The following is a 19,653-nucleotide window of genomic DNA, read 5'->3' as shown; positions in this document are numbered from 1 at the left end:
GACCAACAGGTCATAGCTTAGTTACACTATTTTCCCTATCCGTGTCGGTTAAGGACTGTCCATTGCAGTGGATTCTAGTCAGGTCACATACTTATTATCCTGAGCACATACTTGCTTATGGAAGTAGGAAGACTCATTGCTCTCTTGTCGTGGGTTGTGGCTCTTTTCGGACCGACTGATTGGAGGCGGGGATGGTGGAGGTCTAAGCACCACACTAAGTCTAGGACTCAACAGTAGGGGCTTGGAGTCCAAGTTTAGACGGGGACCTAGATCCCTTGATAGGAGAGTGATGGGTTGGTTCTGCTTGTGCCTGGGGTACAAGCGGGACGTGTGTTTTGGGGTACCCAGCTGGTATACATTGGTTCACGAATTGCCATGTGATATGGTACAACTTGTTTATAATCTAGCACCATAGTAAGAACTGGAAAATGAAAGATGGTGAAATGGATTTGATTGCTCAACTCTTGCTTCAAAGTAGAACATGTGCTTATATAGAATGGTTAGCTAATGAACTAATCATGACTACTAACAAAATATACATAAGGATTCACTATTAGTAATGCTTTATGTAAAAAGAAAACCCAGCAAACCATAAAGATTATCATATCCTTTGGAGTCGGAAAATTATTCCCACTAGTCGGGTAAGTCTTGCGAGTACATTATGTACTTAGGATTTATTTACCCCTGTTGCAGGTGTAGCTTGAGGAATGGCTGTTGTGTGGATGATTCTTCTGGTGGGCACAGATGAATCCTTGTATCTTATCGTTAGATGTTTATTTCAATTTCGCTGTTTAAATTCCGCACTCTAAACTTGGTATTTTAATAATGTATTTCTAAGAACTCTTGTTGTATGAAATGGATTAAGTATTGTAAAGTCGCTCTCATTATTGGATCCTGGGTGAAAACGTGGATTGTTCGAGTTCTCCCTTGGGGTGTGCTCGACGGAACCATCTGATATAGCTAATTTTCAGGGTGCTTAGTGTCTAGTGGAAGATGAGCGCCTCCGAAAGCGTGTTATTTTAGGCGGTTCTGCCATAGGTGGTATCAGAGCCAATAATGAGTCTACGAGTTTAAAAACTCTTTTCAAAACCTAAAATTGGACCAACAAAAACTTTGTGAAAAATAGGATGCGATAAAATTACATAAATAAGTATAAGCCCTAGTAAGATGGTCTATATAGGATAGCGGCACTGGTTTTATCTAATCAATCTTTTGTAGGTACACTAACTTACGCTGCGTAAGAATCGTTTAGCAAGCGAAAAGTAAGTGTGTGATGTGCTGAAAATTTTTGCAAATGCCGCTATATTCTGGCCTAAGTGAACTGGTAGGCGATGCATGCATCATGAAAAGAGAATCTTGTTTAAACTAAACTCCCCCCACACATATAATTTGGATTAGTGAATTGACAGGATAACCTAAAAGAATGTTTTAATAAAAGTCTTATCATTTCTCTAAGTCACTTGTTCCTAATCTAGAGGGTTGTCCCTAATGGTTGGTTCTTATATGTTTATATATGAACCTAAGGTCTAGTCGGGGGAGTACCAGTGCTGGGGCAGACCAAGGTGATAACGGTTGCGGTGAGGACAATGGCCACACCAATGGGGACAGCCACGAGGCCCCACTTCTGGCTCCTCCTCCACCACCACCACCTCTGATGACCCACATGGAGATGATGGCAGAGATGCTAACTGCTCGGCATGAGTCAGCCCATGCCTTAGAGATGCTACCCCAGGTGATTGGTGGCTTCGCCCGTAGGGGCCATGGAGGCAATGGCGGGAATGGGGGTGGTGCCCGTGGTCCTGAGGGGCCCTATTCTTACCAGGATTTCCTGAAGATACACCCACCCATGTTCACACCAATGACTGAGCCTCTGGATGCAGAGCATTGGCTTCATATTCTGAAGCATAAGCTTTAGCTGCTCACTATGACTGAAGAACAGAAGGTGCACTTTGTAGCGCAGCAGCTGTTGGGTTCTACTAGTGTATGGTGGGACACGTTCAATGCCATGCAGCCGGTAGACCACCATGTGACTTGATAGGAGTTTACCACTGCTTTTAGAGAGTACTACATTCCTGCTAGTGTGTTGAACCAGAAGTTAACTGAGTTCTTGGACCTAAAGCAAGGGAGCATGTCTATGATGGATTATGTGAACAAGTTCAACCATCTTGTACAGTATGCTGGAACCCATGTAGACACTGATGAGAAGAGGAGGGACCATTTCTATCGTGGCCTCTCTTGTAGTCTATAGAGGGAGCTGTACACAGGGAACTACTAGACTTTTGGTGCTTTGATGAATGCAGCCATTGCCAGTGAGGGTCTTCAGTGTGACTCTTAGGCTAAGTGGAAGCGCAAGCAGGTGATTACTGGGTCTTCTAGTAACCCACAGGCTCAGAAGGTATTGGTTGTCAAGCGGGTGCCCTATCACTCTCTAGATGGACAGCCATCCCGTCAGTCTCAGCAGACTTACAAGGCACCTCTTGATGAGTACAGGCCCGATCTTCCGAGAGGTAGCCGGTAAGTTCGATTTGTGGAGATCTCGACATTGGCGATCCGGCTTCAAATCAGACACGATTCGAACCCTGCAACCATTACACCACTGCTCCATTGGTTATCAACCAAGCACAACTTGATTGACCTCGCCAAGAAGGCTTTTCCTGCAAGTGAATCGAAGAGCACAAGCAAGAAGGTAAAACACGCAATCTGAAATTGCAAATATGAATGACGCGAATATCAATAAAGGATTCAAGAACTCGGTTCCAAAGGACTAATCGACATAGTGGAGGAGATCAAGAACGGGGGCCCTAGATCACTGTAAAAGGATTTGTCACCACAGTTACAATGAACGATTCAGTTTCTCGATGGAAAACTAAACTCTAAACAAAACCCAATTGTGTAGCAGCGGTGGCGGCTGTGTTTATAGTCTAAGACTCAACCTAGGGTTGGGGACGGCCAGGGGTTGGGCGTCCACAACTTGGGCTTAAGGCCCGACACGATACATGGCCAAGTTGGCCCAAATAGGTGACGCAGCACCTTGCCGTGGTCACACAGAATGATCCACGAACCTTCTAGAGCTGGGACCAGATCCAAAACGACGGTGTCGTCGTCCCCTTTCCAACGCATCCAAGAACGGCCTGTTTTGATGTCGTATGAGGAAGTTATGACCGAAACAGTGACGATGTGTCTGCTGAATCCGAGGGCGACGTGGCAGCTGAGTTGGGAATGAATTGGAACTTGGGGAAGACCATGGCGTCGGTGTGTCCAGCGTGGCGATGTCCTCATCATCCTCCCCTTCTCGAATTGGAGTCATCCTCGACTCCATCTTGGCGATGTCCTCATCATCCCCTCCTTGTAGAATTGGAGTCGTCCTCGACTCCATCCCATCATCAGCGAACTCCTGCAAAAGGTTAGTGACAGCAGGCAATGCACCAGACATAAAAGGTTGACAAAACATAGTATAACATGGTGCATCAGGATTATCATATAACTCAGCAGTAGCAGGAGTTGTAGCAAGAAAAGCACCTCCTTTTAACTTAATCCCATTATTTTTAGCAATGTCTGTTGGAGGTTTATTTTTTATCTCATTAGCATGTTTAATAATATCCGTAGGAGACAAAGGCAGCAATGTAATTTTCTTGTCCTTATGTATGATAGTGTATGTATTAGTTCTACCATGGTGTAAAGCATCATTATCAAATTCCCATGGGCAACCTAACAAAATGGAACAAGCTTGCATAGGGACAACATCAAAATCAGCAGTATCATGATAAGAGCCTGTGAAAAAACTAATGCGTGCTGATTTAGTTACCTTAGTCTTACCACTATTATTGAACCATTGAAGTTTATATGGATACGAATGTTGTCGTGTGGTCAAGCCAAGCTTGTCAACCAAATCTGAACTCACCAAGTTGTTGTAACTCTCGCTATCAATGATAGTGAGAACACGACAACCCTGCACAATGAGATACATGTGGAACAAATTGTGGCATTGGATCTTCATCTCTTCTTCATGACCCACACGTGTACTCAACACACGCTGCACAAGAAGGCTAGGGTAGTCCACGGTAGCAGCCACGGAGTCAATGGTGATGGCCTCCTTGTCTTGATCGCCCTCGATGGGATCTGCATCAATGTTAGCAGCAAGGGCTAAATCATCTTCAACATCACTAGCACTTACATATCCATCATCGGTAGCAATGAAAGCGCGACGACTGGGGCATTCCTTCATGACATGTCCCATGCCTTTGCATCAGTGGCAAATGATTTTAGAGCTGGACGAGGAGGAGCTAGTAGAAGCACCCGAAGTGCCACCTTTCTTCAGCTGTGGAAACTGCACATTAGACAATTTACTTACCCCGGAAGAAAATGGAGGTGTAGATGGCTGTGGTGCAATAGGAAGCTTGGGCGTCTCCGGCTCGGAACGCTGCTGAAAATTCCTCCCATTGTTAGACCTGAAAGGCTGGTGTTGTTTGCATCCCTGTACTTCTCGTTCAGCCTTAATAGCAAGATGATACAATTGGGAAAAATTGCGCCATTCTTTGTAATCAAGTATGTTCTGTATATCATGGTTTAAACCACCAAAAAATCTAGCACTAGCATCATCATCATCTTCATTTATACCACAACGTGCTAAACCAATAAGCAATTCTTGATAGTATGCTTCTACTCCTTTATCACCTTGTTTTAAAGTTTGTAGTTTCAAACGTAAATCACGTTGGTAATAAGGAGGAACAAAACGAGATTTCATACGTTGCTTTAAAACATTCCAAGTTTGAGGCACAGCAGCAGCATTATTGGCATTGCAAAGATCACTCCACCAGAACAAAGCAAAATTAGTAAACTCACTAGTAGCAAGTCTAACTCTATGCTCAGCAGGAACATTATGATAATCAAATTTTTGTTGAACAGCAAGCTCCCAATCTAAATATGCCTCTGGATCAACATTACCAGCAAAAGGTGATAGACTAAATTTAATTTTAGCAAAAGGATCATTATTACCATGATTATTACCTGCCATACCGCGACGATTGAAGTTGAGGCGGCGACGGGCACCACCGTCAGCATACGCATCTTCATCACCAAAAGCATCCGCATCTTCATCATCAGCACAATAAGGTGGAGGGCGTTGCTCAAGCTGTTCAATGCGGATGACCAGATTGTTCATGTTGCACGTCAGCTCGGTCATAAGATTGCGTTGTTCAGTCATGAACGTTGCAAGCTCACCCTTGGACACGCACTCATTGAAGTCCGTCAGAGTTCTTGCCATGGTTAGAAGATAGAAAAAGACAACACCAAAGTATTATCCCTATCAACTAAAAGGAAACAAGTGGTGGTGATGGTGGTGAAAGTGGAATGCAAAATCACAAGCGGCTTACCACCGTCTTGCCTGTATTCTTACCAACACCAAATAGGAGCAAAACCAAAGTGGCGAAGTAATCTGTTGTTGAGCGTGGGTAACAGTTGCAAGATGAACCTATGCTGATAGAAGAATATGTGGAGCTATGGGTAGGCACACAATATGACAGCAAGGATTAGCAATTAACGAGTGCAGAGTAGCGATTGTTCAATCTGGATCCAAAGTACAAATCACAGGTGCTGGCTAAGACGTGGCGCAAAAAGGTGAAAACAAAGGACGATCGAAAGAACTCACAGAACAAGCAAATAACCCGGATTTCTCCTTTTTCCTGATTTTTTTCCGGATTTTTCCAAAAAGGCACTAGTAGGAAACAATTTTTTTTTACTATTTTTTTATACTTTTCTCTGAATAAGGATCACAAAAGATGCAACCACAAAAATTGGCACCTACAACTGAGGTGGGATGTGGTCTACAGAAATTCAGCACGTTCTCTGAAAAGCGTGCAAAAACTTTGACAAATTTTTTTGGCAATTCTGATGAAACCAAACAGGGCAAAGCCGAGTTTGGGTCGGGTCCAAATGGTGTCAAGAAGCTGCTGAAAAAATTTCAGATTTTTCTGATAAACGAGCGAAAAGTTATGCCTGTTTTACCAAAGGTATCTCAAGGTATGTTTTCCAGGAGGCACAACACGGCGGCGGCAGTTAGAGCAAAGCGTCCCTAAACTCTAACACCGATCACAGCAGTAGGTATTCGCCTGATGATGTAAGGATGGCTGCGATGCAGGCAAAATAAGAGCGGCTGGCAACCTATCTAGGGTTTGCGCGGCGGCAAGAAGTTACACAAGGCGGCTAGCGGGGCAAGTCGAGTAATGTGGTGGCTTCGACTTGTTGTTTGGGAACGGTGGATGGGATAGCGGCGGAAAACAAAATCACAGCAACGGGCGATTGAACTACGACCACGAACACAATCCTAAACCAGCAACAAGACTCGACCACGGACACAAACTCAACAACACGAATCTGAAACGAAATTGCAAAGGCACAAAGGGCGATAGGACAGCGGAAATTGAAATATTTTTAGGCTTTTTGTGGACTCTAGGTAATGAACAAATATGAATCTAAGGCAAACGAGATTATACCTCGCGGTAAACCTGAAATATCTGATACCAATTGATGAGTACAGGCCCGATCTTCCGAGAGGTAGCCGGTAAGTTCGATTTGTGGAGATCTTGACGTTGGCGATCCGGCTTCAAATCAGACACGATTCGAACCCTGCAACCATTACACCACTGCTCCGTTGGTTATCAACCAAGCACAACTTGATTGACCTTGCCAAGAAGGCTTTTCCTGCAAGCGAATCGAAGAGCACAAGCAAGAAGGTAAAACACGCAATCTGAAATTGCAAATATGAATGATGCGAATATCAATAAAGGATTCAAGAACTCGGTTCCAAAGGACTAATCGACATAGTGGAGGAGATCAAGAACGGGGGCCCTGGATCACTGTAAAAGGATTTGTCACCACAGTTACAATGAACGATTCAGTTTCTCGATGGAAAACTAAACTCTAAACAAAACCCAATTGTGTAGCAGCGGCGGCGGCTGTGTTTATAGTCTAAGACTTGACCTAGGGTTGGGGACGGCTAGGGGTTGGGCGCCCACAACTTGGGCTTAAGGCCCGACGTGATACATGGCCAAGTTGGCCCAAATAGGTGACGCAACACCTTGCCGTGGTCACACAGAATGATCCACGGACCTTCTGGAGCTAGGACCAAATCCAAAATGACGGCGTCGTCGTCCCCTTTCCAATGCATCCAAGAATGGCCTGTTTCGATGTCGTATGAGGAAGTTATGACCAAAACAGTGACGACGTGTCTGCTGAATCCGAGGGCGACGTGGCAGCTGAGTTGGGAATGAATTGGAACTTGGGGAAGACCATGGCGTCGGTGTGTCTAGCGTGGCGATGTCCTCATCACCTCTCACCCAGTACCATGCACCTACTCAGCAGGTGCAACAGCAACCTCAGGGACAACAAGCTTCGCCTCATTAGGGATAGGGGAACAAGCCTAGTGCTTGTTTCAAGTGTGGCAAGGAGAGCCACTATACTTGGGAGTGCCCACAGAACCAGCCTGCATAGTCTTTCTAGCCTTCAGCCAACTCTCGTCTGGCGAAGAGGATGATTATCAAGAAGAAGGTACCTATAAGCTGCTCTGGACAAGTCAACTTCACTAAGGCTGAGGAGATCTTGTAGAATGAACCTATGATGGCTGGTATGTTTACCATTGATTCTCACCCAGCATATGTGTTGTTTGATTCTGGTGCATCACATTCATTCATGAGCATGGGGTTTGCACAGAGACACAATATATCTTTTATGGCTATTCCTATTGCCTATAGAATCAGTACTCTAGGTGTGCAATTGTGCGTTAATACTCGAATGGACACAGTTAGATTAGTGCTAGCCACTCACATTTATCGCCTCTAGTTCATGGTGCTGCCTGGGTAAGGCATAGATGCAATTCTAGGCATGAACTGGTTGCAAGTTTATGGGGTAGTCTTGAACCTTAAGCATAGAGTTGTTGAGTTACGGCTTCCTTCTTCTGAGGATAGGATGTCTCTTCTTATGCCCTCAGATCTAGCCTTACCAGTTGTTGCTCATGTTGAAGCTTCTCTTGCTCTTGCTTCTATTCCTATGGTCTATGAGTTTCCGGATATCTTTCCTAAAGATCTACCTAGGTTACCACCGGATAGAGACATGGAATTTACTATTGAGTTAGAACCTAGCACTGCTCCTATCTCACGGCATCCCTACCGCATGGCTCCTAAAGAACTAGCAGAAATGAAGAAGTGGTTAGAGGAATTATTGGAGAAGGGATTTATCCATCCTAGCTCTTCGCCCTGGGGTTGCCTAGCTATTTTTGTGAAGAAGAAGGACGGTACTCTATGGATGTGTGTGGATTACCGTCCTCTCAATGCGGTAACCATTATGAACAAGTATTCTTTACCTCGTATTAATACTTTGTTCGATTAGTTGGCTGGTGCCAAAGTGTTTTCTTAGATTGATCTTCGTTCTGGGTATTACCAAATTAAGATCCAGCCATAAGATATATCAAAGACAGCTTTCTCTACTAGGTATGGGTTGTATGAATACCTAGTCATGTCCTTTAGTCTCACCAATGCTCCTGCATTTTTCATGTATCTCATGAATTCAATTTTCATGCTAGAGTTGGATAAGTTTGTAGTGGTGTTTATTGATGATATTTTTGATGTACTCCAAGAACAAGGAAGAGCATGCCCAACATCTCTAAATAGTACTAACTCGATTGAGAGAACACAAGTTGTATGCCAAATTCAGTAAGTGTGAGTTTTAGTTAGATCGAGTGCAGTTTTTAGGCATGTCCTAACATCTGAAGGCATCTCGAGAGATCCAAGCAAGGTGCAAGATGTTCTAAATTGGAAATCTCCTAAGTCAGTGCATCAGATTCGTTAGTTCCTTGGTCTTGCTGGTTATTATCGGTGCTTCATCCCTGACTTCTCCAAAATAGCACAACTAATGACCAAGTTGCTCCAGAAAGATATCAAGTTTATATGGAGTCCGGCTTATGAAGAAGCTTTCCAAGCCCTAAAGAAGTTTCTTACCTATGCTCCTATCCTTGCCCAACCAGATATTGACAAGCCATTTGATGTGTATTATGATGCCTCAAAGACTGAATTGGATGCATGCTTATGCAGGATGGATGCGTGATAGCTTATGCTTCACGTCAGCTAAAAAAGCACGAGGTGAATTATCCCACCCATGATTTAGAGCTAGTTGCTGTGGTGCATGCTCTAAAAATTCAGAGGCATTATTTGTTGAGAAATAAGGTGCATATTTATACGGATCACAAGAGCCTCAAATATATTTTCACTCAGTCCGAGCTAAACATGAGGCAACGAAGATGGTTGGAGATAATCAAGGATTATAATTTGGAGATTCATCACCATCCTGAAAAAGCTAATGTGATAGTTGATGCTTTGAGCTAGAAGTCATATTAAGTTGAAGAAGCACCTTTGTCCCTCAACCATGCTGAGGTGCTAGCTCATATTGCTCTAGTCTCAGATTTACTTGAGCAAATTATTATAGAGCAAAGGCAAGATGTTTTGGAGATTTTGAGTATCAAGAAGTTAATTGTCGAAGGGCGTGGCCCACATTTTAGTATTGATGATCAAGGTGTAGTGAGGTTCAAGAATAGATTGGTTGTCTGTCAAGTGAGGAGCTTAGAAGAAAGATTTTGGATGAAGCTCACAATTCCAAGTTATCCATTCATCCAGGAAGTAACAAGATGTATCATGATTTGTGTCACTCGTATTGGTGGCCAAATATGAAACAGGACATTACCAAATACGTCTCGGAATGTGACATTTATGGAAGGGTTAAGGCAGACCATATGCATACACCTAGATTTCTATAGCCCTTGCCTATCCTGTTTGGAAATGGGAGGATATTTCCATGAACTTTGTTATGGGTTTGCCCCGCACGGCAAAAGGGTATGACTCTATTTGGGTCATTGTGGATCACCTTACCAAGTCTGCTCATTTCCTCCTGGTGGATACAAGGTATTCAGCCAAGAAGTATGCTAAGTTGTATTTTGACCGGATTGTGACCCTGCATAGAGTTCCCCTTACTATCATCTCTGATAGCGGATCACTATGTGTTGACTACGCGAGAAGCCGAGGTTCAGTTGGTGCTGAGGCCAAACCATCGTGGGAGGCTCGGTAGTCATGAATCTAGGGGTTGCCGAGCCTCTGAAGTAGATTGCCGAGGCTTGGAGGGAGTAGTTGGTCTCATATGCTGATTCCGAGGCTACAATGTCCCGAGCTTGACTCCCCATGCCGCGTTGTCTCTGGGGTGGGGGTTAGGTGGGATAGTGTAGTGTAGGCGCTAATCATGGGCACAGCACCAGAGAATAGTGCCCGGTAATCCCCGCCGCGCCCTGTCCTGGTCGATATGGTTTGATGTGACTTCTTGTCCCATCAGCCATTCTGCGGTGTCGAGCCATCGTCCGACTGAGATTGCGGGAGTGGTTGGCGCATTAATGGGACGTGACGCTCTGTCGGGGAGCCCGATCAAGGCAGAAGCAATAGGTTATTACCGAGCCGGCTTCGAGCGAGATGGAGAATCAACATCTCGTCCGAGGCTTTACGCATGGGGCCTCAGGTGAGACAGAGAATCAGTTCCCTATCGAGCCCCCCTATGCAAGGCCTTGCGCGAGGTGAAGGTTTGGCAGGCCACTGAGACCTCTCGCGCGAGGCCAGGAGTGAGGCGGAGAGCCGGTGGGCTTAGATGAGGCTGGGGTTTAACAAATGGCTTACCCTTTGGCTTTGTTTTTTATGGGGTTTAAGTGATTCTTTTGGTATACGCTCAGGGTACCCCGTTTTATGGTACCCGACAGTAGCCCCCGAGCCTCAGGGAGAGTGTGAGCGCTCTTCTTGAGGTTTTGATGAGGCTTGACATGCGGTAGCTCCTGGCAAAATAGTGTTTCGTACTTTGAGGCCTCGGTGGGTGCGCGCGAGCGCACCAGCCAAGTGTAGCCCCCGAGGCCCTGGGGGAGTGGATTCATTCCTCTAGGGTCTTTTTCTCACATTGACCGAGGGATGTTATCGTATTTGCTGAGCCCATAAGTGTGAGTTCGGGTCGCGGGGTCTCGGCAAGATAGTGGGAAGAACCCCCAAGCCTCTACACGGAGCGAGAGGGCGATCAGGAGTCCTCCTAACTTTTTGTGTGACCCTCGTGCTTCCTTTTCGCTTAGAAGGAGGGGTGGAATATGCCAGGCTACCCTCGGTGGGCGTGAGCGGTGACACTTCTGGGGAGCTGTTATCGGGTAAGTCCGAGTGGAGGCCCATGTCCCGTTCGCTGGGGTCGGCTAGCGGTCTAGAGATGCACTCCAAGAGTACTAGAGGGTTTTTCTAGTGGGTGTCAGGGCCGTTCGCTGGGCCTCGGTGGCTCGATGCCTCCCTATAGTGGGATCCCATTCAGAGACCTCCATGCCGGTCTCGGACATGACTTAGGGCGTCCCAAGCATTTCGCTTGCTTGGTCCTTGGCCCCATACGGGCTTACCCATAGTCGTCCCTGACTCTGTTGCCCTGGGGCAGCTGTCGAAACCCCTAGGGGCCCAGCCTTCGAACCCCTGGACCACAACGTGCTCAATGCCCTTTATCATGTTTTTTTGGGTCTTCAAGTGCGGGCTGGGCTCGCTTGTCTTTGTCTTGGGTGCAGGAGGAGCCCCCAAGCCTCCTCACGGAGCGAGAGGGCGGTCAGGGGTCCCCCTAACTTTTTTGTTTGACCCTCGCACATCCTTTTCATTCGGATGGAGGGGTTTTTTGCCGAGCCCACTCATATGCGAGCCTGGGTCGCTGGGTCTCGGCAAAATTGCAGGGAGAGCCCCCGAGCCTCTGCACGGAGTAAGAGGGCGATCGGGAGTTCCCTTGGCTTTTTGTACACCCCTCACGCGTGAGGGTTTGTTTGCTGAGCCCCCCTTAGGTGCGAGCCTAGGTCGCGGGGTCTCGGCATATCTACAGGAAGAGCTCCCTAGCCTCTACACGGAGCGAGAGGGCCGTCAGGAGTTCCCCTAGCTTTTTGAACGACCCTCGCGTGTCCTTTTCGCTCGGAAGGAGGGGTTGTTTTGCTGAGCCCCCTTGAATGCGAGCCTGGGTCGCTGGGTCTCGACAAGGTTGTAAGAAGAGCTCCTTAGCCTCTACACGGAGCAGGAGGGCCGTCAGGGGTTTCCCTAGCTTTTTGTATGACCCTCGTGCTTCCTTTTCATTTGGAAGGAGGGGTGGAATATGCCAAGCTACCCTCGATGGGTGCGAGTGGTGGCACTTCCGGTGAGCTGTTATCGGGTGAGTCCGAGTGGAGGCCCGTGCCCCGTTCACTGGGGGTCGACTAGCGGTCCAGAGACGCACTCCAAGAGTACTAGAGGGTTTCTCTAGTTGGTGCTAGGGCTGTTCACTGGGCCCCGGTGGCTCGGTGCCTCCCTACGGTGGGATCCCATTCGGAGACCTCTCTGCCGGTCTCGGACATGACTTAGGGTGTCCTAAGCATTTCGCTTGCTTGGGTCTCGGCCCCGTGTGGGCTCGCCTATGGTTATCCCTGACTCTATTGCCCTAGGGCGGCTGTCGAAACCCTTAGGGGCCCAGCCTTAGAACCCCTGGACCGTAATGGGCTCGACGCCCAGTTCCTTCGTCTGAAAGGAATAGGGTGGGGGATATCTCCCCCATCGGCTCGACAACAGCTGGCACGCCTTTTGAGGCAATTTTCTCAGGGAGGCAGAACGACGCCTGCCGCTGTAGCGGTCGGATGCGATGTGGTGTCAGTGGATGGGATGTAACTATTCCCATGATTAATGAGGAAAAGGTGGGCACGTGGGCGGTAAAATCAGATCAGGATTAACCACGCCAGATCTAAGGGAAACTTCCCTAATTTCGTCGCCCATCCATTTTGCCTTCATCCTGCATAAATATGCAACGAGCCTCGTCCCTCCCCTCCTTACCTTGCTTGCATTAGCTTTGCCGCCTTTGAGCCATCACTAGAGCAGAGAGCCTCGGGAGGAAGAAGGGAGAGAGGCGAGGCAGAGAGAGAGAGGGGGAGAGGGACTCACTGCCGTAGTCGAACCCTCCACTGCACTCATGGTCAGCGACATTGTTGTCATCGAGGTGGACCCTTGGGGTCCATCTGACGTCACCATGGAGATGCTTCAGTCGCTCGTTGATGGTAGGCTTCTTCGTTCGGTCACCGACCCTAATAGGCCGGAGTGGATCACTCCGTCAGGCAAGCCAGAGCCGAGGCCTCACGACGGTTACGTCGTGAGCTTCGTGTCTTTTCACGAGTGTGGCCTCGGCCTCCTGGTGGAACGGTTCATGCAGGTGCTCCTGCACTACTATGGCATGGAGCTCCACAACTTCAACCCCAATTCCATCGTGTAGGCGGCCATGTTCAATGCTGTCTGCAAGGGGTATCTGGGGATTGCTCCCCATTGGGAGTTGTGGCTCCACCTCTTCCGGGTGGGGCACACCACCAAGCCGACAGGTACGTTGGGCACGAGGAAGGCGGTAAGGGCTGGCGACTGCACTCTCCAAGTGTGCTAGGACCATCAGCACCTCTACATACCAGCCTAGCTCATGTTAACCAATGGCCGATGGTACATGAGCTGGTTCTATCTTCATAATGACGATGGTGGACTTCCCCCCTACACCGGGTGGATCGTGGGGAGCTACCCGGAGAGGTGGAAGTATGGCATCCTGAGGGAGGATCAGCCAAAGCTACAGCTGCTCCTAGAGGGGCTAGAGAGGCTACGAGACCACGACCTTACTGTGGCTATGGTCATGGCCGCCTTCCACCGCCGGAGGGTGCTACCGCTGATGGCTCGGCGGTGGTGCATGTTCGAGATGAGGCCGGATGAGCCGATCGAGGGCATCCAGATGTCTGCCTCCGCCCTTTCCGACGAGGAAATTATTCACCAGGTGAAGGAGACGGTGGAGGCGAAGCTGAGGGGCGGTGGCCTGACCCCCTTTGCGATGCGCCCATAGCAGGGGTTCCTCTTACTGGTAAGTCACGTGCCACTGCAGCCCTCGAGGCCTTCCCATTTTTCATTATTTCTTGTTCCCTTACCTGTGTTTGCCGTTCCTGCAGGGGATGAGGGACGTGCGAGCCTCCCCGCCGCCCATTCCCGAGGACGCGAGGCGGCGGGCGGTCAACCAGGCGCACGCCGAGGCGCTGAAAAGGCGGAAGGACGCCAAGGTGGCGAAGCGCATGAAGAAGATCCTCGCACACGAGGAACTGGATAAGCGCCGCTGGTAGCAAAGGAAGGATGGTCTCCCGTTGGAGGAGTCCCCGTCGCCGTTGCTATCGATGGATGCCTTAGACGGAGATGACGAGGGCGAGATAGGGCGGGGTCCCCTAGACCATCTCCCTGACATTAGGGAGACGGTGACTGGGGCATCGGCAAGCAGCTCGGCGCTCCTAGGGGGAGGAGGAGGAGCTGACTCGAGGTCGATAATCACCCGCCTCAGGGCTGAGGCCGACTCGCCCGAGGCGCAGGCGCTGGGAAAGCGTGCTGTCAGCCGGGTGGGCTCGACGGTAGCGGTAGAGCCGGTGGCGGTGGGGGTGACACAACCACCCCCGTAGAGGACCGAGGGGCCGCCAAGGTCCGTCGAGGACCGGCCGGCGCCGACGGATATAGAGGCCATGCCTCTGCTGCCGCCATCGCCTTTGCAGATGAGGGTCGCCGTGCTGAAGCAGTTGCAGCCCCGCTCGAGGTAAGCGTATTTTTGGTGGGGCCACAGCGTTTTCCGTTCGTCCTTTCGTCTTGTGCTAACTCTATAAGTGTTTTGTCCTTAGCTAGAAGTGACCTATGGAGGTGCCCACCTTGGCGCCCCTTAAGGCGCTCAAGGTGAACCCCGGCTCCACCGCCCACTAGGTGGCGGAGGCGCAAGCCGCCCTACAACATGGCGCGGCGTCGGTGAGGGCTAACCCAAAGGAGTCGGCCGCCCAAGGAGGGGCTGTCAAGGTGGCCCTAACATAGACGGGGGAGGGAGTGCCTCCACCCTATGAGGGCAAGGCCAGTGAGTCAGATGGGGCCAAGGTGCCCTTAGTTGCCGAGGCCACCGAGGTCGAGGCCCCTAGGGTCTCCGAGGCCAAGGCGGCGGAGGCCGGGGCGCCCAGGACCACCGAGGCCATAGCGGCGGGCGCCGGAGCCCCTGCGACCACCGAGGCTACGATGGCAGAGGCTGGAGCCCCTAGGACCACCGAGGCTGATGTGATCATGGCGAGGCCGTTGGCCCAGGAAGTGGAGATGAAGGCGGTGGAGGCCTCGGTGGCACCCTTGGTTCAAGGCCCGCCGTCGTTGCGGGAGAGCACCCGGGAGGTGGAGGTCCATCCAATCTCTTTCGATGATACTTCTCAGGCACAGAAGGTGGTCGACACCGAGGTGGTCGGTGCCATGGAACAGCCGGTTCCGACCTCGGGCGAGGGAAGCTCGGCCCTCATGTGGGTACAACCCGAGCCCCATGGGTGGGATCACCCGCGTGTCCTATGGCAGAGCCAGGATGACCCTAAGGCGGAGCCTCTATTCGCCCTCAAGGATGTGACCGAGGGTGGGCGCTGGGACACCTTCGAGCAATACTGCCAGCTGGTAGAGCAGTCACTATAGACGGCGCTGTTCGTGGTGGCCGATGATCTGCCCGGAGTCGCCCAGGTTCGCGCTTTCTTTTTTCATGCAGTGTTATCTTTTTCCGAGTTTTCTTGTAGTGAATGACCCCTATTCTGTTTTCCCAGGAGCTCGAGGCCCGGTCCCTTAAGAAGTCGGTCTTTCTTTGGTGGGAGAGGGACGTTTGGGACCAACTCCAGTGGTAGAAGGGCCTTCTTGCCGGCGCCAACGAGCTCCTGTCAGTGTGGAGCACAGAGGTGGAGGACCTACGCCTTCATTGTGCTGATGGAAGGTTGAGGCGGCCATGGCCCAGGAGCAGGTCACCCCTCTAGCAGCATGGGTCAAGGAGTTGGAGGAGGAGCTGACCCGCATGGCCGGTGATTAGGATGCCTTCAGGTCTCGGGCTGAAGAAGCCATGGCCTCGGGCAAGGTCCTTGCTGTGCAGCTAGGGGTGGAGTAGAGTGCGCACCTGCTGATGAAAGGCACCTTGGATGAGGCCCTTAAGGTGGCTAAGGCCTCCTGGACCGAGGCTGTGGTCTGGAGGGGGAAGGCCGAGGGTGAATCTCGTTCCCTTTATTTAGTTTGTTTTTCTTGTATTCGGCCCCTAACTCCCTGGTGTGATGCAGAGCTGGGGAATGAGGCTTCTAGGGCTACCGAGGCTACTCAGGTCGAGGCCCAGCGTCTAAAGGAGAAGGCCGAGGCTTCCCAAGTCGAGGCCCAGCGCTGGAAGGAGAAAGCCGAGGGTGAGTCCCGTAGGCTTCCATCCCTATTTGGCTTGTTTTCCTTTGCGCTCAACCCCATTCCGTTTCCTGTGGCATAGAGTTGGAGGCGGAGGTCACCCAGGCAGCCGAGGCTTCTGTCGTGGTGCAGGCGGTGCTCGAGACCAAGATCGGGGAGCACGACGCACTGAAAGGTGCCGCCTATACCACCTGCGAGGCCCTAGAGGTCAAGGGGGTTCAGTCAGGCTGCTCCCTTGGGAGCCGTCTAATCGCGTTGAGCGGCCAAGTGCGCGAGCGGCTCCGAGGAGCGCTACACATGGGTGTCAAGCGTGCGCTGGCCGTCATCGCCTCGCACTACATCGGTGTTGACCTCCAGGCCATCAGCGATGGCTACGTCCTGCCCGACGATGACGAGGAGGCCAACGAGGCGGTCGTGAAGCTAATAGAGGCGGCGGAGGGCCCCGGCACGATGCTAGCTAAGCTGTTCAAAGAGGTGGTCCCTCCCCCGCCGTCCGCCGACGCTGAAGGCCCTGAGCCTTGACCTAGGCCCAAGAGGCCATGTAAATAGAATAGGGATTAACTTTGTATTGTAACGCTTGTGGCCGTCGAGGCCTTTTTTAAGTACTCGTGCTTCTTAATCATTTTTCTTGTATTTCCAAGCCTCTACCTTCTTTTGTCTCTGATCAGATGTCTTTTGCGAAAAAACCTTTTTGGAACCTAAGCCGCCCCTTGGGCGAAAGGTGGTGAGGGAGTGCCGTAGCCCGGAGGCATAGGCCATCTCGTGACTCTACCGGCCTTCTGGCCCTGAGACAGACTTTCGGTCCTTGGGTTTTTCACAACCGATTCGTCAGAGCATGCTAGAGAGTTTGGCGTAGGAATTTTTTTTTGAAAAACAACTAAAAAATGGTGCGTGGGACTTAGGGGGGAGTCCCCCATCTAGCCCCCGAGGGAGGCTCAGTTCTATAGAAGCAGAGCCGTGTCTCCCTTGTGATGTTATCGTACTGCCGAGGCCTGTGATGGGGCTCGGGGGGTTTCTCGAGGAATTAGAACAACTAAAGAACGCTTCTTAATTGTATTTCAAGAAACAATGTATACAATGCTTGGAAATTTAAGGGTAAAAGCAACGTAGTTGTTCTATGTTCCAAGCGTTGGTGAGGATTTCACCCTTCTCATTGGCTAGCTTGTAGGTCCCGGGCTTCAGCACTTGGGCGATGATGTATGGTCCTTCCCATGGCGAGGTCAGCTTGTGGCAGCCCTTGTTGCTCTGCCTTAGCCTCAACACTAGGTCGCCTACCTTCAGGTCTTGGCTTTGAATGTGCCAGGCCTGATAGCGCCATAGGGCTTGCTGGTACTTGGCTGAATATAGTAGCGCCACATCTCTTGCTTCCTCCAGTTGGTCGAGGGCGTCTTCATGGGTGGTGCAGTTGTTTTGCTCGTTGTAGGCCTAGGGAGGATAGCCTCGGCTCCATAGACCAGGAAGAAATGTGTGAACCCCATGGCTTGGCTTAGAGTGTTCCTCAGGCTCCAGATGACCGACGGGAGTTCGACGAGCCATTTCTTGCCAAATTTCTTCAACCGGTTGTAAATTCTTGGCTTGAGGCCTTGTTGGATCATGCCGTTAGCACGTTCTACTTGGCTGTTTGTCCTTGGGTGTCCTATGGCCGATCAGGCCACACGGATATGGTGGTCGTCGCAGAATGTCAAGAATTTTTGGCCGGTGAATTGTGTCCCGTTGTCGGTGATGATGGTGTTCGGAACCTCGAACCTGTGGATGATGTCCGTGAAGAATAGCGCCGCTTGCTCAGATTTAATTTGATTGATCGAGCGAGCCTCGATCTACTTGAAGAACTTATCGATTGCTACCAGTAGATGGGTGTAGCCCCCAGGGGCCTTCTGTAGAGGCCCAACCATGTCGAGCCCCCACACAGCAAACGGCCATATAATGGGGATGGTTTGGAGGGCCTGGGCCGGGAGGTGCATCTGCCACGCATAGTACTAGCATCCCTCGCAGGAGCATACTAACTTGGTGGCATCAGCAACCGCCGTTGGCCAGTAGAACCCTTGGCGGAAGGCATTTTTGACGAGCGTTCGAGGTGCCGCATGGTGCCCACAAGCCCCCGTGTGCAAGTCCCAAAGTAGGACCTGGCCTGCCTCGGTGGTGATGCATCATTGGAGGACGTTAGATGGACTTCGCCGGTATAACTCGCTGTTGTAGAGGACATAAGTTTTGGCTTGTCGCGCAAGCCACCAGGCTTTGGTCCTGTCAGTAGGAAGCTCTTCACGAGCGAGCCAATCAAGGAACGGGACTCGCTAGTCCATGTCCTAGTCGGTCTAGGGAGGCTCCATGTTGACTTCCATGACCTTAGGCTCGGCTGAAGGAGTCTCAGCGGTAGAGGGGGCATCGAGCCCTGCGGTGGGTTCAGCCAGTGGGCCCTCTTCCATTGCTGAGGCACAATCAATGGAAGGCTTATGGAGGTCTCTAGCAAAGACGTTTGGGGGGACCGGAGCCCGTGCCGACGCCATCTTTGCCAGTTCGTCCGCGGCCTCATTGTATTTCCGCGCGATGTGGTTGAGTTCAAGACCGTCGAACTTGTCTTCTAGGTGGCGTACCAACTTGCAGTACGCCTCCATTTTGGGGTCGAGGCAGTTTGACTCCTTCATGACTTGATTGACGACGAGCTACAAGTCATCTCGGACATCAAGATGTCGTACCCCAAGTTCGATGGCGATTTGCAAGCCATTGACGAGGGCTTCATACTTGGCTACGTTGTTGGAGGCGGCGAAGTGGAGCCGAACCATGTAGCACATGTGTACTCTGAGGGGCGAGATGAAGAGCAGACCTGCGTCTACCCCGATCTTCATCAGGGACCCGTCAAAGTACATGGTCCAGCACTCCGTCTGAATTTGAGCAGGTGGCAGTTGGGTGTCGGTCCACTCAGCCACAAAATTGGCCAAGACCTAAGACTTAATCGCTTTTCGAGGCGCAAAAGTCAAGGCTTCCCCCATAAGCTCGACGGCCCACTTGGCTATCCTACCCGAGGCCTCCCGGTTATGGATTATCTCTCCCAAGGGGAAAGACAATACCACGGTCACTGGGTGGGACTCGAAGTAGTGACGTAGCTTACGCTGGGCTAGGACTATGGCGTAGACTAGCTTCTGGATGTGGGGGTAGCGCATTTTGGTCTTGGAGAGCACCTCGCTAATGAAGTAAATAGGTCATTGGATGGGTAGAGCATGCCCCTCTTCCTGTCTCTCCACTACCATGGCCATGCTGACCACTTATGTTGTTGCGGTGACGTAGAGTAAGAGGGCCTCATCCCTGGCTGGCGATACCAGGACAGGAGGATTGGTGAGCAGTGCCTTGAGCTTGGCGAGGGCTTCTTCGGCCTCAGGGGTCC

This window comes from Miscanthus floridulus, chromosome 16 (assembly GCF_019320115.1).
Source record: "Miscanthus floridulus cultivar M001 chromosome 16, ASM1932011v1, whole genome shotgun sequence".
Lineage (NCBI taxonomy): Eukaryota > Viridiplantae > Streptophyta > Magnoliopsida > Poales > Poaceae > Miscanthus > Miscanthus floridulus.
The sequence above is the reverse complement of the archived record's forward strand: the minus strand, read 5'-3'. Positions refer to the sequence as shown.